Genomic DNA, 25,375 nt, shown 5'->3' with positions numbered 1-25,375 from the left:
TTGTTGTGTCATTGTAATCTAAGAAAAACAAACCTTGGGGAACTAAAATATGGCAACATATTTTGTTAAAAGTCTGCTTTTGTCTGGTTGGCTTTTTTACTGTAAGTTGAAGGTTGTCAATCAATCACTTCATCAATCATTTATTTTTGGTTCAGTTTTCTCACTTTGCTGTCACGGCAGTCAGCTTAACAGTACAATAAACTTAAATAACACATCCTTCCTGTACCCCCCAAAAAATAAAATAAAAAAATATATACAAATGAAAAAAATTAAAGGGAGTGGGAAGAGGCACAACTTTTTTTTTTTTTTTTTTTTTACTGCTACCACCAGTGCTCACATCTTTCATTAAATATAATTACAACACTTTTGCACTTACTAAATATACTTGATCAATGCTCATACAAACACAACTAATAATAAACGTATCCACATCATAGACTGTATAAAGAAGTGAACTAAGTGAGTGTGACGTCACCCATAGAGTTCAGCTTCAGTCAAATGAAGCTCGAGGCGGTTACGGGGGCTCAATATTTGGAATTCCGACCTGGAAAGACTCAGACGACACGAAAGAAAAGTATGAGTAGGCTTTATTGAATGAGTCATCTTTGGCGCTTAGACCTCGGTAGAAGACATTGCGATGAAGGGTGTGGCCAGGTAGATGACGTTTAAGAGATGTCATCCCCCCAGGGTCTGGATGGAGGTGGTAGAGGTGAGGCCAGGGTCTGCACACTGGGGTCTGGACACTGGAGGTGGTAGAGGTGAAACCGGGGTCTGGACACTGGAGGTGGTAGAGGTGAAGCTGGGGACTGGACACTGGAGGTAGTAGAGGTGAAGCCAGGGTCTGGACACTGGAGGTGGTAGAGGTGAGGCTGGGGTCTGGACACTGGAGGTGGTAGAGGTGAGAGCCGATGAGATGGTGCAGAACCAAGAGGGTGATGGGAGGAGGTGGGGCGCAGCACGTACTGAAGCAGCCATGCATGTTTAAATAGGGCAAACTAGGTGCTGGTTGAATGATGAGGAGTAATAGGAGGAGTTTTTGAAGGAGCAGGTAAACTCTGGAGAAGCAGTGAGTAGGTGGGATCTGAATTAAATTACGGACTACCTCTATTTCTTTGTATTTTGCTTTGAACTGGTAAATTGTTAAACATTTCCTAACTTTTAATTTGTGTTCCCAATCTATTCCAAAGCAGAACCTCACACACACACACACACACACACACACATACACACACACACACATTCTCCTTGTTGTCCTTACAGCCTGTGGTTTGAGTGCACCACATTCACTCAGGTTGTAGTAGCCATCCCTTTCTTTGAATCAGTCATGAATATTGGCGAGTAGGACATATTTGCTGGCTTTGTGTAACAGTTGCGCTTTATAGAAATGTACCAAATTGAGTAATTTAGTCATTCTGAATGTAAGAACAGTGTGTTCCAAATAATCATCCTTATGAATAATTCTCATTGCACACTTTTGAAGTATTATCAGAGGATGTAGTGAACTCACGTAATTGTTCCCCATTCTTCTATTACATATGTTAAGCAAGGGAAAAACAGACTAAAATATATAGAGAGCAGTACACACTTTGCTTTATCTTCATGTTTTTTTTTTTATACTTTCTGCGGTATGTAAGTGATATGGGATGTCCAACTTCTGATCAATTATTATCCCCAAAAACCTCATTTCATAATATCAATAGTGATACATAGCTTTGGGTTTTCTTTATGGTTACCAAACATCACACATCACATCGCCCTTGTGTCGTAGAGCAAGTCACTTCTCCTTACATATTCTCTATACGAGTGTTGTGTGAATGAGTAATGATAGAGGCCATTTGGTGCAGACCGACACCTCTATCTGTCAGAATGTTGGGGGCGAATAAATAATGCTATGTGAAGAAATGTTTATGTTAATGCAGTATTAAGGTTCATGTTCCTTTCTGGTTATTGTCACTATTACTACAACTACCTCAATCACCCGTATGACTGTCATTACTTCATCTCACACTCCTGAGTACCTTCTAACTTGTGTAATGAATTACTTTTAACTGTAGCTCAGCTGGTAGTATGATACCAACCGAGCTGCTGTGCGTGTCCACTGATCCGGAGGTTGGCGGTTCGAATCCCGCTTTCGACATAAACATTGTTGGTAGAGCCACTGACCCACAGGTTGGCGGTACAATTCCAGCTCCAACAGATGCATGCTGTTTTTACCATTATGATAGATGCATGCTGTTTTTACCATTATGATTATATTTATTAGTTTTGTATGCAATATTTACATTATTTTCTACTTTTAATTCTATTAGATTTATATGGAACCTTTCAATTCACCCACTGCGCTTTACCTTACATTATGCGCTCCCTCTGAGTACATTCAAAGTACATTTTACAATCAAACACAGCTTCACCTATCGAAATCTGAAATCAAGGTACTCCCTGCTAAGTGCTTGAGTATCCCCAGATGGCCTCATACCTCTTCACAGGGAAACACTGCTCTACACCGCCCAGTGTTTTCAAAATTGCCAAAAGTAAAAGTTTAATTTATGCCAGAAAATAACACTATAAATAGGTAGGTAATAGTGTCTAGTTACTTTTCATCTCATCCATTTTTCATGGCTTCCACCCTGATCCTTTTCACAGTAGCCCAAAGCCTCTCTTCTGACAATAACACAATTGAGGTTTATGGGGCACGCTGGTATTTTGAGTGACAGGATTAAAAGTGGTGGAGAGGACTATATTTAGACGTGGGGAGTCAGAGCCCGTGGCCATAGAAAATCACAAAACGGGCTGATTATTTCGTAAACTGCCAGCTCAATAATCAACTGAACTGCATGGGCCTCTCTAACTATAGGCTATTTAATTTTACACCAGCACAGTGTGAAGCGTGTTTGGTGTGTTGTCAAATGTTGAGGGAAATTGAACAGCTAAGAGTGGATTTTAATTTGCTCACTTTGTTTCCACTTCCATCTTTCAATTTGCAGCTCTTTCTCTCAAGTACTTTATAGTTCCCACATGCCAGGACCTTAGTTAGACCCAAATAAGTGAGAGATTAGCTTGTTGAAAGTACCTATTAAGCAAAATTACCTTTTTAACTTTATTTCATGTAATAAAAATACAAATAAAAATACAGTTTATCCCTTTAACTCAGGCTGCTATTGCTTTTGTCTTCCGCTGATGTTTTACAACTAATTCTTAGTTTTACTACATTACATTCGCTAATGAGACTAAATGATTCAAAATAGTTTAAAAGTTGCAATAATGCGCAATATATAAGATTTAATGGGGAAACTAAACACCATCCACGAGCCAGTCACAGTGAACGCATCCAGTCATTAGCCGTTTTAGTTCTTTGAAGCAAGATTTTGTGTGGTACTCAAACTGTCTGACATTGTATATTCAGCAAGGTTTCATCTTACAGAAGCTAATATAAGAAAAAATAAAGATTGAAAAAAATAGTTTCACTTATTATCAACTCTGATAACATTCTAAAAGCACACAAATGTACTTAAAATATATATATATATATATATATATATATATATATATATATATATATATATATATATATATATATATATATATATATATATATATATATATATATATATATATATATATATATATATATATATATTATTGTCCCCTCGTCAAAAACATACCTGGAGTTGTATTTTGTTTCATTCATGCTTGTTTCATCAATCCATTAATCCAAAACTGCTCTGAGGCTCAAAAATGCTTTGTTTGCATTTTTCTCAGATTGTTGCGTCATAGATAAAACTCCAGACTTCTCCTAAGCTGTTTTTAAGCCCATAAACCATCACTGGACACATGCTGCCCTCAAATTGCATTCACAACGAACGCATGGCTTTATTAGTATAGCATTTACTTCAATTGTTTACTTTCTAAATGTTAATTCCCGTTGCCGATGAGCAGAAGTAGCTCCAATGTTTAAATGTCTCATTAAAAATGGAGATGAAGTTTATAGAGTATTTTCTCCAAATGGAGATATTATTTTAAGTTAGAAAATGTGAATATTTATCCCAAGGTAACCAAGAGCAGGTTTAAAAGGGAATTAAAGCTGTAAGAACGCAGAATGTGTTTTAATATGCTGAAACTTTAGATAATCTATATCTCATTCATGCAGAAACAGCTCATATTTCTAAAAAGTCTTTCAGTGCTTTAGTTTGAAACACTGTGTGGCATAAATGAACAATATTTCCATCTTGTTAGCACGTCCCTCATTTTGATGTTTTAAAGGCTCCTAGATTTCACAACAACTTTTCATTATTTCTCTTTGATTAGTCATACCTCTCGCAAACTTTATCCCTATCTCAAGGATAGAAAAGTTATTAACGATTGTCTGTCTAATCAGTTTTGTCTCCACACACTCGTACACACTTAAATACAATGACACACAGGTACACAAACAACCAGATAAGGAAGAATTGATGCCAGAGAAGAGCCCTCGCAGCGACCTCTGGCTTAATTGAAGGAAGCCGGTGAACAAGTGGAGCGGAAAATGAGTTCCTCCTCTCCTGTGGTGGCACACACACATGTACAGTGGGAGCTGCCCATAACAACCAGTGCACCAGGGTGTTTCTACATAAAGTGCAATGGCCGTGTGCCCAACAGTGGTTTATTGAAACACTTATTTATTTATTTATTTACTGACATTAGTGAAAACATGTCCATACAATGTCCTGAAGCATGTGTATTTGATTTAATGCAATCAGTGAAAAACAAAAACAAAAACAAAAACATGTAATCTAAATCCACTATTATCAATTATTAAATGATGACATTGATAAGAGTTATGACCATCAAGTGCTCATACTCTTTTCAGAGGGTGTTTTACTTTCATTGTCCTTGTTTTTAAATAAATTAATAAAAAGTAGCCAGGTTTTGATCTCACAGTGCTGGGGCTGCCAGCCCGGTGTGTGCTGCACTGTAGACTCTCACATGTTGAGCTGAATAGAATACAAGGTATGGAACTACTGTATTTGTGTTCATACAACACAGTCATAGTCATGGTCTCATAGTTTTGTGTCTTCTTAATAATAATAATAATAATAATAATAATAATAATAATAATAATAATAATAATAATAATAATAATAATAATAATAATAATGTATCAATTTAAAAGTACTTTTTGGATACTTAAACATGCTTTGTTTAACATTATTCATTCACTACACGACTTGTGTTAACATGCCCTCCAGATACACTGAGACGAGGCTGCCAATCTGAACCATCAGCCATGTCCAACACCACACAAGCCCTCAATCACACAGCGCGTGAGAGTGGGAGTCTATAGACACATTTTTATTCTCTTTTATATAAATGTTTTATAATATACAGCCTTCAAAACTTCAATCACATTGTTGATGGGAGTTTTTGTGAAGTACATTGTTGTTGAAGTGTGTCACACAAAACACTTAAATATTCATCTATACAATGTTCCACCACAAGGTGAAGTGTAGAAGTGAGTTTAAATCAGTCCTGATGACTGCATGGAATACATTTTGTACCATTGATCTCCCTGGTCTCATTTTTATAGAGATCAGGTCGTGTTTAGAGCATGTTGAACATGAAATCACAATAATATACATTTGTAAACTTGAGTGTGTCAGTTAGAGGAAATGGACTTATGTATGGTTGCAACCTTGGTGTTGAGCGAGGATGCAGGCAGAATAGAATATTCATGTATAACAACTATAAAAAAGAACTTAACCTCAACATAAAGGTGTACCCACGCAGGTCTTGGCCAGGAACAAACCAGGACTAAATAAGTACTTCAGAGGGTCTCCTGTAATAAAGAACAGACCTCTCGACAACCTAGGCTATGAGCAGTAAAAAGATTGACCTCCTGGTAAAGAGAAAACACTCTGAATAAAAGTCTCTAATGGAACATGGACAAGCCTTTGCTTCGTCAGGGCATCAGCACCAGGTGTTGAACTACAGAGGTAGAGTTCTATGTAGTGTCGAACATTTGCCTCCTACTTCAGTCTTTGTTCACTGGGTGAATCCAAATCCAACACAAAGGTTCAACACTACAACATCTGAGCTATAGACAAAAAAAGATGAAACTGGATGGAACCCTGAGTGTAAAATAAAGAAAGCCTACTTGTGTCTACTATAGATCATACATGTTATACAGCCACAAAGCAATGTCATTGTACAATGGAACTAGAACAGACTGAAAAAACATCTTCTGTTGCACTTGTGAGCGTGCTCCAAACTCTGCTTAGCACACTTCACCTTGATGGGTACATTTTTGTTTCCTTTTCTTGAGGCAGCAGAGAGTAATTCAAAGAACACAGAGTAAAATTATTAACGGTGTAAAAAATGGTGAGGATGTACAAAAAAATCCTTATCTCACACAAGTAATAGTCTGTCTATACACCATTTGCAATGAACCTTTCAACCTGTAATTAGTCACTGTCTCTGAGCATTACATAGCACTTTTTAAATGTCTCCATTGATCCACATAGTCAATATTTCTAATCTGATATAAACTCTAATTTGAAAAGAAATGGATTGCAAAGTGTATTCCGACTAAATTGGAACATGCCGTAAATTGTTAATGAAATAATAATGTGATGGTTTTGCAGTCTCATAAAAACTGATTATTTCATATAATAAAATAAGATTAGATCTGCTTTAGTGATCCCAAATGGGATCATATTGCAAGCATGTTAGAGAAGTGGTTAGCAATCTTGTTCTTCGGTTGTTTGCATGTAATCCTTGTCTTTAGACTTTTTTCTGTTTGATTCCTGAGAAACAGCTGAAAGGCAATGCTGCATGGGAGCTCTGATCAAGATACTGGGTCCTCCTACAAAAGTGAGAGATGGGTCAAATGCAAAGAAAATATTTTTGAATGAATAGCTTGAGTTGACATGCACATCAAACTCTTATTATCACAATTCTGTTTGATTTAAATGACCTGTAAACAGCTAAATCAGATGCGAGAAATCTGAAACCATGATCAGAAAGAAACCAAAATGATTTAGCAGTTAACATGTTATTTTCATAATCGTATAACATTAAAAAAAACCCCCCAAAAAATCAGGTATTAATCAGGTGTTGAGTGTGTATGTAACCACAATTACTGCCTATAAGTTAGGACAGAAGTGCTATGCAGTTAATCAAATTTCAATCAAGATCGTGATTCTTTCATTTGTAATAGTCAATAGTGATCTTGGGTCTTGATATGGAATTCATATGAAAAGAGGTCCTGCTACTGAGATTTAGGAGCAGGACCACGCCTCAACCTCCTCCTGCTTCTCTCTAACGAACCACAGCCCACCTCAACCACACCTCTAATTACCCAAAAGCCCTATTTGTACAAGCCTATCTTAGCAACACCGTCTGTCTCCGTTCTCTCGACCCCTCCCACCCATTGTCTCTTTTTTTAGCCGAGATGAGGGGTCCTGAATTGGCTGGGGTAACCGCCTGAGACAGAGCCCCATCCTGAGTCTCTACCCAGCCTCCACATCAATTCATATCATCAATAAATATCTATATCATATAATAAACAATGTTCTGTGGCATGTTTCTTTCTAATGAAATGTCAAATGATATGATGATGGTGGCAGTAAAAACATGTAGATTCAAGCTGAGTTCAGACTTTGGAGGAAGAAACAGAGCTATTTTTGTGTTAAATTAATTAATTAAAAGTCTGTACTGTTTAGGGAATACATAATGTAAGTCATTCAAATAAATATATTTTCAGCTCAACCAAAAAAAAAAAAAAAAAAAAAATCCAAAATGTTGATAAATCAGTATGAGGAATACATATCACAATACATTTTTGTCATATCTCCTATAGATCATGGTGCTATTTATCCACTATACAGTACACCTAATGTTACAGTCAACTTTTCATATTTTTAAACAAATGGATGAGCTGTAGTTAGGGATGTGTTTCAGTCACTATGTTATTATGTTGTTTCCTCATCAAAAACATACCTAGAGTTGTGTTTTGTTTCATTCACACATGTTTAACGCACAGACCCTGCAAATATTAGGCTGAGTTCTTCTCTCAAACTGAAAACGCTCTGTTCCACCTTGTGATAATACTCCAAGTGCACCACTGCAAGTTTTTAAACTCTTTACACCTTCACTAGAATCATTTGGATAATTTCAGCCCTAAAGTTTCCCATGTCAACTGAAAAAAGGCAAAAGGTAGCAATTAACTTGAAAACTATCGCTAAATTACATCACGAGGTGGAACAGAGCATTTTGAGCTTGGGAGATGCAGACAGAGTAATAATAAAGGGTCACTCAAATGTGTGAATGAAACAAACACAACTCCAGGTATGATTTTGATGAGGTAATAACATTATAACATGACTTAAAGTTCACAGTAGTTAGGTTTGCGTAATATAGAACTTTTCAGTAATACTCCAATGAAATGGATTCATGAAATATCAAAGTTTCCACACCTGCCATTTACAGTAGGTGCAAAACAGACAAAATCATATTCTTATATTTCACAGTCTGCTCTAAAGTATTCTGAATTGGCTTTTGGGTTCATTTTGTTTAAGTGGGCATGAAGTTTAAATAAAGAAGTAATTTGAGAGAAAGTGCCTCTTTGTACGAACAGCCGGTGTTTGTTTGCTACAAGCTCGCCCAAAGGGAGACGACTTGCAGCTGACAGGCAAAGGAAGCAGCTCTGCTATCTCCAGAGAAGTAAATGATATTGGTTTGTTGTGTGAGTCGTGATTTTGAGGCAGTTATGAGCACCTCAGCCCGAACTCAAGAGGGACGAGGAGAAAGCACACATCAATCAAAGACAAACATTTCCCGGTAAAAGAAAAAAAAAAGGAAAAAATGTACAGGAAGACACCGCTGATGTGTCTTCTCACAATGTTAACAGTGCTTGCACAACAATACTTGCAAGACGGAAACTATCGAGCAAAACACGCACATTTAAATACGGTAATAGAGCGTGAACTATTGAGCTGATTGTGTGCAGAAATCATTGACCAAAGCTGACAGGTTTTAGGAACAATAAAAACAATAAAAAACTAAAATAATTCGCACTAGTCTATGAGGTCAACATGCTCAATAATAAGAATACATTTCATTATGCGCACAACAACAGCTGGAATTGCTGTTGTGTCCTTGGGCAAGACACTTAATCCACCTTTCCCCCAAGTGTCTATGTATCACAAATGAGCTACTGTCTCTACGCACTCTTATTTCACGTGCCACACAATTTCTCCCAAGATTTCTGGAAATACGGCACGTTACACTTACCACCGATCAATCTAATGACGTAAAATGTAATCAAATATCATGAATGAGTTTCTATTCTGCATGCTGAGTTACCATTTATGCATTGAAAGGACTTCTTGTTGAGCGGGGAATTGCACGGTCTCCCCTATATTGTCCGTAAATATACAGCAACAAATATTATCACTTGAATTAATGCACGCAGCATGAATCAACATAACTGAATCCGAAAGCACGCCTGTTTAAAAGGCACCAGTGAGGCAGGGTGCAATAGGGTACTGTTTATTACCAGATAAATATAGCAATGTGCCGCAATAGTGCAAATATAATTTCCAGTGCAAACAATACGTTTCCACTCTGCCGCATGAAGTGATAGGAGAACATTAGCATCTGTACAATGTGGAGCTGATTCCATGATGTTGTATTGTAAATTGTAATGTCCATATATGTGTGTGTTATGTTAATTTGGGGCACGGTGAAAAAAGCGGGTTTGGATTGTGGGTTAGTCATGTCAAGCACTGTTTGTGATTTGATGATGGTGACATATGTTTCAAGTTTGTGTTAATTATGAGATGTTTGATAAAGCAGACCTATTGTGCAAAATCAGCTTTTCAGAGCTTTTAACCGTGTTATAGTTTCCCCTTCTCATTTCCCCTTTCGTATTTGTTTTTGGAGTGATTCATGCATGTTTGAGTCATCTTTAATCGCTTATTTTCAAGATGCCGTATTGCCACCAGCATACGCCCACTGCTCTGCACTTACTTCATTCTTCAGGTTTATTTTCTTAATCGATGATACGCGCGGCAGCATCACATAGTCATTATGTAACAAGTGAAATAAAATTTAAAAATTACTACTTGCTATTGTGATCTGGAGCTATCAGAAGTTTAAGGCCACATCGGTGAACTTGTTTCTATTATGAAGTACTTTTAGATGAATATTGTGATTTATATATATATTAATTGCGATTTTAACGTGTGAATGTACATTATGATCCGCGGGTGTCATAGATTATAACTATATAGCAGACACAAACACAATAGATCTTCTTTAAATATCATGGAAGTTGTGCTTGCTTTGTTTCCTCATGCACTGCCCTCCATTTTCGTGTTCACTTTGTTATAGTGATTGGCATTTCATTTGTGATTATCCATTGTCTGGGCTTCAGATAAAAAAAAAAAAAAAAAGATAAAAAAAAAACAAAACAAAACAAAAAAAACTGCACCAATGTAGCTTGTCTAGATAGCTTTTAAACAAAATTTCACCAAAAAGCACACACTGGCAGGTCAAAAAAGTGATTCTTGGCAGTTGCAATTAATCAGTGTTAGAAGTGTTAGTGATCTTCGCTCCTGTCCAATCAATGACAAGCACTTTTGGGGTAAATAGCAACTACTTTTGAGTGTACTGCATAGGTCCCTTAGCACTAGCTTACTACTCCTTTTAGGTCATTTCAGGCTTTAAGAATGGTTCAAACTTAATTAATTAATGAGTTAAGAGCTAGGGTCATTAAAGGCCTCATATTACGCTGTTTTCTGATCTATGTTATAATGTTATTTCCTCATCAAAGCCATAGTTGTGTTTTGTTTCATTTACCCATGTTTAACACACAAACCTGCATATTTAGGCTGAGGTCTTCTCAAACAGAAAACACTCATGTCATGTAATACGGGAAGTGCTCCACTGTGTTTTTACACCTTTGCTTGGATCATTTGGATGATTTCAGCCCTATAATTGCCTTTCTGTACTGAACTAAAGACAGAAGGTAGCTGTTAAATTAACAGCTACTGGTAAATGACAGTACAAGGTGAAACAGAGCATTTTGAGCTTTGAAGATGCAGACAGACTCATTAACCAGAATTACTCAGACATGTGTGAATGAAACAAAACACAACTCCAGGTGTGTTATTGAGGGGGTAACAGCATTAAAACATGACTTTAAACTCACAAGTGAATTTTGTGTAATACAGGACCTTTAAGTTTACTAAGCCTGAATCATTTTTAATAAACTATTTGTTTATTATGAATTAAGTCTTTGTTTTTATTAAGGCTCTTAAAAGTGTAGTTATCATAATGTGTTACCTTAAGTTTTATGATGACAATCTATCAAAAACAGTAATGTGCAATTAACATATATGGTCAGGTAACCCTCGTGAATTATTTGAGCATACACCTTGAACAGAAACCAGTTTGTAACTATTGAGATTAGTTCAAACATACAGCTTTATGGTCCCCATAGACGTAGGGCTCACTGCACATTTTAGTCTCAGCTGGTACATGGCTCCTTGTAGCATTTGTAGGGTTCATGTCGCATGACATCATAACATTTTAGAATGGTTGTGGTAGAATATACTGTTTGTACTGCAAATGGTTTGACGTGACTTAGGTTAATGACTATGTAATTGCTGGGTCTTCTACGTTTTACTTTCATACAAGAAAACTGAAATTATGATTTCAGAAAGTGGTGCCATTATATAACTCCAAAGATGTGTCTGCTGTTATTTGTTACAATTTGCAGAACCAATCCCGGACAAATAATGATAAGGTTCAATATTAAATTTGGATATTTAAAAAAGCAAACAGTAATCCTCATACATTGCATTTAGAACCCTTAATTTACAAACAAGTTTATTCACCCACCTCAGGTGGATTTTGATTTAGGTGGATAATAGTTAAAGCAAATTTTGGAACCTGGAAACACATTTTGCCAAATTAACTCATGTAGTGGATATAAAAACCCACATGACAGACTACATACCTGCACCGGACTGGAGTGGACACAGCTGATGGACAAATCCAGAATAATCTCATCTTGCTGGTTGTTGTTTGTGCCCAAAATCCTCCAGAAAAGCACAGCTAAACAAACTTTGCAGCACCACACAATTTTTGAGGTTCGAGCTAAAAACAAAATGTTGCCCATAACAACATGCCCAGAGACACATATGTGTTGTCCAATCTTCATTACTAGAGTAATTCGGGGAAAGTTTATAGTTGTCTAACACTGTGGACAGGTAGCAGGACGTCATCAGCCGTTCTGTTTCATCCTCGTCTCGGCCAAGACTGAGGCAGCAAACTGGAGCTTTGTAGTAAAACATGTGTATAGTGTTATTATTACAAATTAAAGAACCTGATCACTTTTGGACACGACACAAATGTGTGCAGCAAATGGCTAACATACATGAGCATTCACACAGATAGTGGCTCCCTCTTTTCTGCATCATTCGAGGAAAAACAAAACCAAAACACAATGGAATACTGCTGGCCTCCGTGTCCCCCAATGCTTCGATATGGGCTGAACCGTGGTATCATAACACCACATACAGTCTGATGGTAATATGTATATTTTATATGGGTGGAAACGCAGTTACAGGGTTACATAGACCCCTGCTCTCCATCTGAAGTTATGACATAATCAAATTCTAGCACATGAACCCAACCTACACAATCTATCACGCTCTTGGCATAAAAGACCCATAATGCCAAAGCCTTTTCATTTACACCTCCTGCCCTTCACTTTTTAAAACTTCAATTCCAGTGATTGACATATTCATTGTAGCTCTCTAATAATCGCCTTTGCGTGATACTATGTCCTCCTGGGTGATCCATTCACACTCACACCTCATCTCATCAGCCGGGCGGACAGCAGCACATCCACCGCACAATCCTCCACCAGTGTACTGCATGACTCATAGGAGCACACTGCACCCGCTCCGTTACTGAGGAGTGTGGAAGCTGGTTTGAAGTTCACCACAAATGTCTGGAAAGAAGCTCGAGACATTTTGGGAATAACAGACTGCTCTGTTTCAGGAAAAGAGAGGAGTCCAAAAATACAAGTCAGAAGTCTGGAGGTGAGAGTGTTGTGATGTGATGTGAGGAAGTTGCACTACACATGGCATCACAATGGTATCTAAGTTAATGAGAAAAGAAGATTAAAGGGATTATGGTCAGAAAATAAGGCATGGTTTGTAAACTCAAAAAATAAACTCATAAGGAGATTGTCTGACTCTGGCTGCACTTCACTTTTTGTTGCTATCACCCCTTTCTCCATAAATGCTGCTGTCAGGCTTGTTATTTTGGTCTTAAAATGTTCATATTAATCCATTCTACATGATCCTGGTATTTTTATTTAGTTATTGTGTCTGTAAATTAAAATATAAACGTTAATAACAGACAAATCAACAAATCAGGCGCCTTCTTTGCCCGAGGTCGCTCTCACTAGCATTAACAACAGTTTAGTTTGTTTTGTTTTGTTTTTTTTTCTCCCCCTTTTACCTTTTTGCAAGTTATATCAGGTCAGAACTTGAACCATCGACTAGCACCAACACAATAACCTTTTTATATAGTGTTTTTCCTCCTTCAAGGCACTCAAAGCACTTTACATTAAGGAACCACTCCCATCCACACACAAATTCATACCCCAGTGTACGCAGACATGGGGCTGAGGAGGGTTAAGTGTCTTGCCCAAGGACACAATGACGTCAATCATTTGTGGGAGTTGGAATCGCACCTCCAACCTGTGAGTCAGTGGTCAAACTGTCTATCAAGTGAGCTACTCTATAACTACTCAATGGCTGCTCAATTTGATTTGCTTCCAAGTAGTTTACATTTTAAACAGTGAAGTGTCATCTGATATTTCACAGAATAACACATGTTCTCATTGAAAATATCGCAGAAACTGTAAAGAAAGAATAGATTCACTTCAAATATATAATAGTTTCTAAACATTTGTAGACGGCTTGCCTTGAAATAGTTTCCAATTGCTGTTTTGATGAACCACAAGATCCAGCAAAAATACTTCAGTTCAGTTATAAATATTACAGAAATACAAGGTAAAATTCACAGCACCCACATATTAATTTCAAGTGCTTCAATGCTTCTACCCTAGGTGTAATAAACCGAAGACACATCGTGACTGTTGTGTTTGATTTTACAACAAGAAAGAATACAAACACACTTACTTCATCTATAATTAAATATATACAATAAAAATAGAATCAATACCGAGAGCCCAGACAGTAGAGTTAGATAGGAAAGTGCTTATAGGTATAATAAACCGAAGAGCAATGGTGATCCCCACAGACTCCACATGACAGCAAGATGATAAAACACAATTAAATCCAAAGTGTGAAAATGACCCATTACCCTTTCCATCATTACTCATGTAGTTGGACAGACCAGCGACAACTATTAACCTGCAAAGTATTAGTCAGCGAGCAGGGAACTGTTGAGTCAGCGCTAATGAAAGATGTGACAAAGTGTACATCTCGTAACTTCACACACAATACCCCCGTACAAGAATCAAACGCAGGCCTTTCTAGTAATTATCCCTGTGGTGACGTATGTTTTATCAGTGAGCTTAGTAATAAAAATAATAAATCACACCGCATTAGGCTTATAAAGAGCTTTTCCAGACACTTAAGATGCTTTGCAATGCTATACATAATTCATTCAGTCCATACTTGGCGTTGGTAAGATACTACTGTATCCGCAGCTGCCCTGGGGTAGACCGACAGAAGTGAGGCTGCCAATCTGTCCGAGCACCGCCAACACTCGCAAACACTCTACTCATACTACCGCCATACTAGACAATGTGTCACTAGGTAAGACACTTTGCCTAAGGATGACCGTTTTGCCACCGGCGCTCCATTGTCGCACCTGATAATCCCAGCGATCTCCCGTCCAAGCACTAACCCGACTCTGCCTTGCTTAACAGAAGAATTTATTTACTTATCGCTCATGCCATTTCATTTTGTTGGCAGCAATTTAAAGAGTTAAAAACAACAAGTAATCAGACAATTAACATAAAGGCAGCTGTTATGTGCCTTGACATTATTGGTGTGAACAAAACAAACAGGAAAATCTTATAAACGCTGCTCATTTCATTGATCATTAAAGCAAAAGATGAAGTTTAAATCTGTCAACTGGACCAATCGTTGAAGGAGTCAAGATGTTTCGCTGCTCATCTAAGCCGTTTCTTCAGTTCTGGTCAGATTGCTGGTGGACACTGCCAGGAATCTACCAGCAATCTGACCAGAACAGAAGAAGAGACTTGGATGAGCAGCGAAATGTCTTCACTCCTACAAAGATTTGTCCAGTTAACAGATTTAAACTTCGTCTTTTGCTATGGATCAGACAACTGGACGACTGAGGGATTACCCAGACATAGATCATTAAAATAAACATTTCTTTCATAATCATTAGCTTCTGAGATCAGGCTTAGACAAGAAGGTTTGGGCCACAACACATTGAGCTAGCTTAGGTTGTTGTTTTTCTCCTGATGGGATAGTACCTCTGTGTTAAATATTTATCATGGTTTTACATCAGTCAGGTGGGTTGCCAAAAGTTGAAAATACAAGTTGTGAAGAGTTCTGAAAATTAAACCCTCCATTTATGTCATCATTCCATCCAAAATGCAGGGGAAATAGACGCGCACAGAGCACATTTTCTTGACAGTTTAAACATTAATTTGACAAAATAAAGGTTTTGTCGTCACAATTTCAGGAAATTACAAACATTGCGGGGAAGGAGAGGGTAGAGACATTTGGTAAATAGTCGTGAGTCGTACGGCAAACTCAAAATTTCGAGGTGGAAACAACTGCATATGTGCAATGCCATTAACAACTACACCGACTTCAGATGCATCTCAGTAGTGGAAGAAGTCTAGATTAATCTTTCAGTTTGTTGTATCTGTAATTATCCAGTGTTTCCTAGTATGGCATTTTGTCAACATGTGACCATTAACTCCACCAGTGAACTTCTGTGAGTGCTCAACTTGATGCTAATGATGAACGAATGCCTTCTGAAATGTGACATGTAAAATCTGTGTAATTGGTTTCACTGTTGAATGTTGTTGTGATGTGGACATTTCATTCTCTGCCTTTCAACTCCCGCCATGACTAATCAGCGCTGCCATATAGTACCAAATGCCACCATCTCGGTCTGGTCTGGTCTCATTGTCCAGAGAACCAAACGTGCTGAAGTGAGAGCTCATTAAACCTGCTCATGATGGGGAAAGGAGGTGGAATCTGGGGGAGTGTGTGACAAGGAGAAAATTATGTTTTGTCACAGTCAGTCTGCTGCCTTCATTACGTTACAATGGGGAGCTTCATTCCTCTCACATATTATACAGGTGTGACAAATGTAATACCTCCCCACAAACGTAATAACGAAAAGTAATTAAAGTGCACTTATTCAGTATTATGTGTTATTTAAAATGCAATTATTGACCTGTTTACTATTATTATTTTATTTAAATCTTCTAGAAAGCTATGACTCAAGCTGTTTCACAAAAAAGGCGGTTTAATGTGCACCTAAGTGTTTATTGCGACGTCTGTGAGGTTTTAATTGGTTTGGACCTCCTTAGCCTCTGTGTCTGACCTTAGAAGCTAAATGTTGAGTGTGGTTAATATTGGTGAGGCAGCTTGGATCACCAGACGTCATAGTGAGGAAACAGTGGTCGTAGTGCGTACTGTTGCGGTAAGACACTTCGCTCACCTCGACTGGGATGAATATGTCGTGTTTGTGGGTTATGTGAGGTGGTCAGAGGGGACTGGCAGAGATTAGCAGCCTCGTTTCTATCAATCTACCCACAAAAGCAGCCACCAAGAATATGGAGTGAATGAATGGATGCGATCGTAAAGCAACTTTGGCAGCTCTTTGCCGCTTGGTGCATGGACAACGGGCTCAACCTCAGTACTGTTTGGTAGTTTTTTTCTAGTTCCTGCTGTAGTTTTTTGTAGACGAGATTGATTACATCCATACTGGGATTTTTGCAACAGCCTTTACATCTCATCAAACATCTATCTGAACTGTCTCCACGTGGGGCAAGGACTGTCCATCCACCTGGAAAGAGCAAAAAAAAATATCACAATGTGTACTAAAATGTAAACATTGATATATTTATTCTCACATTCCAGCCAATTTAAAGGATTAAGAAAAAAAGGACATGTATAGTTTTTATTAGTACTGTAACCTGATTTTGGTATATTATGTGATACCTTTGCAAAAGTAAACAAAAAAAAAGTTTCTTAAGCTCTGGTAATCAAAGCATCAAAGTACAAAGTTGTTCAACTCAAAAAGATAGCCACGATAATTGACATTTAAGCCTTCTAGAAGCATGAATATGACTATGTATTTGTGATGATTTATACATTATAATCACTCAAATCATGTGTCAGAAAATATCATAGCTAAAATATTCCTGATAAAGCCTAGCACAAGATCTAGAGACGGGCCCCCACTGCTCCTGACAGGTTGACATTGAAATATAGGTCGAATGAACAGGACAAATTCCCTTGTGGGGTCTATTACCATCTGTACATTCATAGTGGTGAAACTGTGTACTTCACATTGCACATTCCAGTATTTTCTGAATCATTCATACATTGACGTAAATGCACACAGACATAACTCTTGCATGCGGAGGTGAAAAGCTCTTAGTTGAATTGATTGGCACTAAATGGCTTGTACTTGAAATCAGCCCAAATTACTGGCTGACTAATGTGCTTCAAACAACTTACTTACCTCATCCTCTCATGTAACTCTCAGGCACACTCCAAAGCACAGCAGAAACCCTCTTGTACCCGTTTACCGCCAATCTCACACCTGCATGCCTCCACTAGCAGCTCCTCTCCCTGCCTCTTCAACTTATAAGAGCGTACAATTCTGTATACAGCTAACTCCAAAATGTCTATGCTGGCGCTCATCCCTCTGGCCCCCCTCCAGTTACAAGTCATCTCGCCTGATGACAAGATTGAGGCAGACACTGTTCTCCTTCAAAGCTCGATGAATCTAAAGGAAATGATCCAAGTTCCTAAATCTTGGCTCTTCCCCTAATTGTATATGATATGCCATTTACTGCGGGCATTGTTGTATTGCTTTGATAAAGCTGGTTTTAATCACAGACATACTTCTTCCACGTAACTGTGATTACTGAATAAGTCATGGATGTCCTATTCCCATGGATCCCCAACTTTTTTTTTATTGCGGGCCCCGTAAGACCATTGATGACTAGTCGCGTACCCCCTACTTCAGAATTCTTGAAGATACTGTCTTAGCTATAGTATTAGATATGTTATATCTAATAGTGTGGATATCTCAAAGCACATGCAGCCCCTTTAAAGCTTTTGGGCATCCAGCCTCGGAGATCCAAATTATCCACAATCTTATCAAATTAAGAAATTAATTAAAAAGTAAGGGGCCCAACCTTGTCACTCCTAACACGTAAAACAAACGTAGTAGACACAGACTTGTCACGTTAGGGGAGTGTAGGTCAGCAGATAGTCTTTTCATATATAGATGTCATGAACACTTTTTCTACTCCCGGTGCTCAGCCAGTCAGAGCACTCTCCTTTCTCCCATTGCACCATGTTATTGCAGTATAAGGTCATAATAATGTCTAAACTGGATTAAATATAATTTGTTTTTTGTTTAGTTTTTTTTAACTGAAAACAGAAAAGATTCCAAACATAGACCACATTTGTTACACCTCATACCCCATCAGAGTGGATTTAATAACAGAACCTTGTCCCACAATGCTGTGTGTACCAGCAATGTGCCCGTAAACACAAGGGTAAAGGCAGTGACGTTTGCATTAAATGTAAACATACACATCTATTGAAATGGGAAATAAAATGCTGGAGCCCTCTGGAGTGCTTCATACTGTACACCTCTTTGTTAAGACTGGACATAGATAGTCTATAAAACAATGTATATAAAAAGCCGACATACACATGGACATATTGCAGCATGGCCACTACCTGCTGCACATAGTGTGGAAGATCAGGCCCTACGTGTCATGTTTTTTCCCCCATCACATACCCCTGAGGTCACTCCGTATACCCCTGAGGTCCTATTGTATCAGGTGCCCTTAATGGAAATATATTGAACTGCTAGCATCACAAAACCGCAATGGGAAGAGAAAACAAGTCAAATCCAATCCAATTAAAGACGTTTCACACACAGATTCATATAGCACATTACATTTTCTATCAGTGTCATATGCTCAGCCAGTCTCCATGTAGATTTGAAGTTTCTAAACACATTAAAACAATGAGAACACTGATGTAATTTCATTTATTTGATTTATTTGGTTTATATCAGACACAACTATTCAACTACTTGTCACCCGTTTACAACTCCATTCTCAGACCCGAAACAAAGAAAACAAGAGGGCTAATTGGGTATTCTAATAAGATGCTCCTTACGATATACAACTAGGATGTGTTTCAGTGTAATTAGCTCCTCCCACACAAACATAAGGGAGTGACTTACCAGAACCCTGTCAGAAATGAAGAAGCTACTTGGGTGAGTAGCAAATTGTTTTCACTCTAAAATAAAACATAAAAAAACCTTTTTTTTCTAGTTGACAGAATTCAACCATCTTTTGTTATTCTATTGAAATGTCAATAAATGAAGAAGGTGGTGGGTTTTCTCTTCAAATGTCCAATAAATGTGTTCAAATTATGTCATTAACCAATATATCCATGTAGTTCAGGTTATAGAAAAAACAAACAAACAAACAAAACAAAACAGTTTTTAAAATATTCATTTGCTTAGACACTGATACAATTTGATGAGGAAACTTCTGCTTCTGCCTGTTGTGAATACTACTCTGTCTTGGTACCCAACAATATCTAACAAAAACTGTACGCTGTCATTCACACCGGACTAGCTCAGTGGCACTTTCTCTTTGAACCTCTCTGCTAGTCCACGACAAGCACCAAGTCTTAGGTTCAATTTTGTACCTTATTTCTGTACCATGGCTGTTTGTATGGATTGCAGTCAAGCATGCTCACAGTTGGAGGACTACGTTATATGATTGAAACAGGAACTTGCCATGGTCACTTCTGAGCGCCCTGATGTGGAAACTCTGGGGGCCGCCACATTTACCTGTAATGGCACATGGAGGTGAGTCTTTACATCTGAGTAATCCACCCGCTGGATAACAATATCTGGCCAAAACTTGAAGCTATAACCAAAACGCCTGTTACACGCTCCACTCCGCTGAATACTGAGGTATGGATCCATGTTATGAAATCCACTAATCATCATCGCGGTCAAAACTGCTGTTCTCGCCCATCTGACCCTGTCCAACTCCACAACAGGTTCCAGGCACCAGGCGATGTAAATGAGGATCCTTCCCCGCTTTTGCTGGCGCTGACACTGCTTCAGACTCGCGGCCTGACTCGTCTGTCCAGCTGGCCAACAGATGACGCTCCTCGCTGCTACAGGCACCAGAAACACCTGGACACACAACCCGCCACCACATAAGGTGAGGGCAAAGCAGAAGCTGAGGGCAGTTTTCCCACCTCAATGCAACATGGGGACAGGGACGCACGGAGAGACAGTACTAAAAATAAACACATTTCTCTTCTACGGCAGCGCACCACAGAAGGTTATAGAACTCGTGGTCCATCTCATTCCATGTGGCGATCTTCAAAACTCCTCACTGTGGGATGTGTCGCTGTGTAACTGCTGCTCTTTCTATTTCCCTGTGGCTCGCGTACATGACATTAATGACCAGGCAGTGGAACTTATCAAATAGCTCTATGTCCACAGTTGTCATTCTTGTGAGTATTAATGACTTTGCCCAACAACAGTCTGAAATTCTTGGACAGCACTTGGTGAGACTAATAGACAACATATCAAACAGTGAAAAGAAGTGCGTAATTTCTCCCACCACATTTTGCTGGCATGGAGCTTAGCAGACTTTGGCAACCGCACACCTGGCTAAAGGGTTTTTGTACCGGTGTATACCTTTTGTGTACAATTTCACAACATTTCTACACCTTCCAGAATGACATAAACCTGACTGTCTACACCCAAATATCCACAAACATTTACTTAACTCTACAGCCAATCCATAGTAATGCTCTAAGAGGTCACAAACACCTGAATAGACTCATAGTTCTGTAAAAGATTTCAATACAGCTCATTTTTGCACACAGCTCAATGAACATAACTGTCCTCCAATAACTGCAACCATGGAAAAGAGTTCTCTCAAATGAGCCCTAATAAAACAGAAAGAGCATAATCTTTTTTTCAAACTGTAAATCATGCAAGAGTTATTTGGGACCCTGCTACCAAGGCTTAAGGGATAAAGGGTGGCTATCTTATTATCAGAAGTTTAATCCGAAAAATGTATTAGATTATGTCCCTTCCCATTTACTCTAATTTAGATTACCTCTGCGTCTCTGAATGCTGGTTAAACAAAAACATACCCATCGACCACCCCCTCGCCCTTTAGTTCAGTCCTTCCAGGATTTGCATTCTATAGGAAGGACTGAACTAAAGGGCGAGGGGATGGAGTACTACTTTACATATTCTAAACTTGTGAAGCTGGAATGTTGTGGACTCACTGTTACACTGCTTAATGGATGATCACACTATATTCTATGCAAGGGGCATGTTGAAAATGATCTAGTATCTAAACACAAAGTGAAACACTCATCAATATAAAAAAGTACCTCTTTCAAAGTAATTTACAATTTATATACTAAGTTTCTAAAAAAAATAAAATAAAATAAAAAATCAAACTTATTTATTAGAACTCATAACACACATCGTAAACATTTCCATCTGCACAAACACCTTTCCTGCCTTCTAGAAAACTGCAGTTATTGTCCCCGTTTTTAAAAGTGGTGACAAAGACGGTGCCTGTAACTATAGACCAATACCTATCCTGCCCGTGCTTTCCAAAATTTTGCAAAGTTGCTGATCAACTTAAAGAAAAAGTTGCTGATCAACTAACTGTGCATCTCAAAAGTAATTTCCTTCTATACTCACAGCAATTTGGTTTTAGATCCAAATATTTTACTTGAACTTGCTAAATGTTACCTAATAGAAAACGTTAAAAAGTCTCTGGACAAAGGTTATGTTGTTGTGGTAGTTTGTTGTGGAATTTCTAATAGTAAAAACCTTAAAAATATAAAACCAACAAAGAACTTGCCTTGGATCAAAAAGTCTGGTTTATTGAATCAATAAATCAATCAAAGAGCTGATGTCCCTAATAGTCCAGTCTGGCTCTCAGCTGGAAAATGAACACACATACAGTGTATTTATACCATCAAAACAATCATACCAGTTTAGTCTAGTCCAAGTGACTGGAGGCCACTGGATGCATCTTTCCATAGGTTTCAAGGGCTGACAAAAAAGATGGATAACATCAGTTGGTATTACTGGTATTATTATTGGGCTAAGATCCATAACAATTCAAGTAAAGATTTATGGTAAAGAAGGCCATAACACTTCCACTCTTTTGATAATAATAAATCACATGGAAAACATGAACAATACCAATAAATGAACAATGAGAGTTCAGTCATTTTTGATTACCAGAAGACATAAGCACCCAATCAGTGGGTGTGGGATGCGGGGGTGCGGGGTTGCGCCCATACAACTGGAGGTCTCCCTCGTGGCTTTGTTTCGGTGGAACCCCCCAAAGGGCCTGGTCCGTTTCCAACTTTGAGACCTGCCAAAGGGCCTCATTGATGAGGACAATGTTAGAGCAGCGTGTCCCGTCACCAGCCGTAGTGATGGGGGCAGCATTAGAGCCCACCCCTTGTAACTCGGGAACAGAGGAGGGAGCAGCGTCCAGCTGTACCCCTCGTTGTGTAGGAGCAGTGGTGGGGGCAGCCTTTAGGCATACTCCTTGTTGCACGGGACTGATGGTGCAGCCCTCTTGAAACAAGACAACTCACCACAACGTGAAGTAGATCAGGTTTGAAGCCTCAGCACTGGCGTTTTCCAGTGAGAGTGATGCAGCCGCTTGTACTCAAAGACAGAGATGAGGCAGGAGGGGGAGCACTCCTCAAGTGGCCAGCCGGTCAGAAAGCTTAGTTCAGGATGCCAAAATTGTTGTCGAATTTCTAATAGTAAAAACCTTAAAAATATAAAACCAACAAAGAAGTTGTCTCTGATCAAAAATGTCAGGTTTATTGAATCAATTGTGCACAATCGTCAAAGAGCTGTTGTCCCTAATAGTGTCACCTCGCCCTCAGCTGACAAATGAACACACATACAGTGCATTTATACCATCAAAACAACCGTACCAGTTTAGTCTAGTCCAAATGGCTCGAGGCTCCTGGATGCAACAAAAAAGAGATACACCCGTGCATAACAACAGATGGTATTATTGGTATTTTTAAGTTGTTTTTTTTTACTTGTATAACAATACAAGTAAAGATTTAGAGTAAAGAAGGCCATAAGTCTTTCTTGACCTAGGCCTTTGAGACGGTCAATCATAGTCTTCTACTGACACAATTATGACTTCCCTCAATGCTGTCCCAATGTTAACATCCAGATGTATGCTGAGGATACTGTATCTGAGTCATGCCTTACTGAAGAGAAAGTGTCACATTTGAGTTTGAATGTTAAAAAAAACCCAAAACTGTTTCTTTGTTTTTGTATGCATACCCAAACAAAAAATAACTTTGATGTGAGCATACAAAATGAGAAAATTCAGACAGTCAGTAAAGTTAAATACCTTGGTCTCATTCTGGATGAAAATGTCAAAAATACTGCGAAGAAGATTCAAACTAGTCTCAATTGCTTTTGTTTTATATGTGGAGATATAATACTCCATACTTTGAAGCTACTCATGAACGCAATGATCTCCTCGCACCGTATCGTATTATACCACCTCATGTTCCCAGGCCTCCTCAACCACATCGAAACCTCTCTGCTCATTATACGAATTGACCAGACATCACTGTGAAATTTTAAAGAAACATAACCTATTTAACTTTGAATGTTTTTCCAAGTGTTTTAAGAAGTTTTAAGTGTCTTAACTCTGATATATCACTGAATTCAGAATTTGCAAGGAACATAAATTGGTCAGTTTTCTTTGCCAAAGGCTCTAGACCGTGGAACCGCTCACCAGATGATTTCAAATTGGAAACAAATAACAACAATTTAAAAACAAATTAAAATGTATGTATGTAATGTATGTTTCCAGCCCAAAATGCTCTCACTGATAATGTTTTAGTTCTTATCTGTATGTCACGAATGCGTTTTGTCTGTTTTTATCCATGCATATTTGACATATACTGGTGCTGATACCTAGTACTTTTACTAAAACTCTCAAAACAAAGCATCTGGCTTGATTATGATGTCCTTAATAAGAAAACACAATAAAACAACCTATATAAATTCCATATGTTTTATCAACTGTTGTTCAATGAATTTTGCGATTAGCTACTTTGGATTTAATTTTGTTCCTAAATGTTCAAACACTCCGAATATTTCATTTAGCTCATTTGGGGTGTTTCGGAGGAATTAGCTTCCTGCTTTGATGTAAGTAACAGAAAGAGCTGGTAGATTTTCTTTCCAAACACTGGTCCAATTAATGGCAGGACTGTAATAATAGATGTTGTGAAGGCGCAAGGGATTGTGGGTCTGTGGACTTTGCTGACCTGTGATGTGCGCCATGTTTATTGCAGCAACCTGGCTCCAGAGATTTGTGATCCAGGTGGGAAAGAAAGAGAAGGAAGGAGGGCGAAGAGGGAGTGAAAAAGGGGAAGACGGAAGTGGAGAGAGACAGACAGAGGGGGAGGGAGAATGATGAAGGCGGAAGGACAGAGAGGGATGGGGAGAGAGATTAAGAGGGAGGAAAAGAGAGATTGTGAGGGAAAGAGACATGGAGATGAGGTGGGAGGGAGGATTGAAAGAGAGAGAGAGAGAGAGAGCGGGGGGGGGGGCAAGGAGACACTGTGAGGGAGAGAGGAGATGGAGGGAGAGCGATGAAAATGGGAGGAAGACAGAGAGGGAGACAGATTGAGAGGAGGAAAGATGCACAAATAAAGGGCGGAGGGGGGCAGGCGATGAAGACAGAAGGAGACAGAGGAAGAGAAAGGGAGACACAGAGAGACAGGGAGAAAGAGACAGATGGGGAAGGAGAGAGGGGGGCAACAGAGACAAAGAGGGTGAGAAGAAGAAAGAGAAAGGGAGAGGAGAGAGAGGGGGAAATAAAACAGAGAAATGGGGAGGGGAAGAAAGGAAGAGAAGGTGACAGGAGATGGAAAGGTAGCCAGAAAGAGGTGGGTAGAGACGGAGATAAAGTCAGATAGGAAGAAAGACATAGAGATTAAGGAAAACAGAGGAGGGAGAGCGAAGGAGATGGACAGAGAGAAAGGAA

This window comes from Periophthalmus magnuspinnatus, chromosome 1, assembly GCF_009829125.3.
Source record: "Periophthalmus magnuspinnatus isolate fPerMag1 chromosome 1, fPerMag1.2.pri, whole genome shotgun sequence".
Lineage (NCBI taxonomy): Eukaryota > Metazoa > Chordata > Actinopteri > Gobiiformes > Gobiidae > Periophthalmus > Periophthalmus magnuspinnatus.
The sequence above is the reverse complement of the archived record's forward strand: the minus strand, read 5'-3'. Positions refer to the sequence as shown.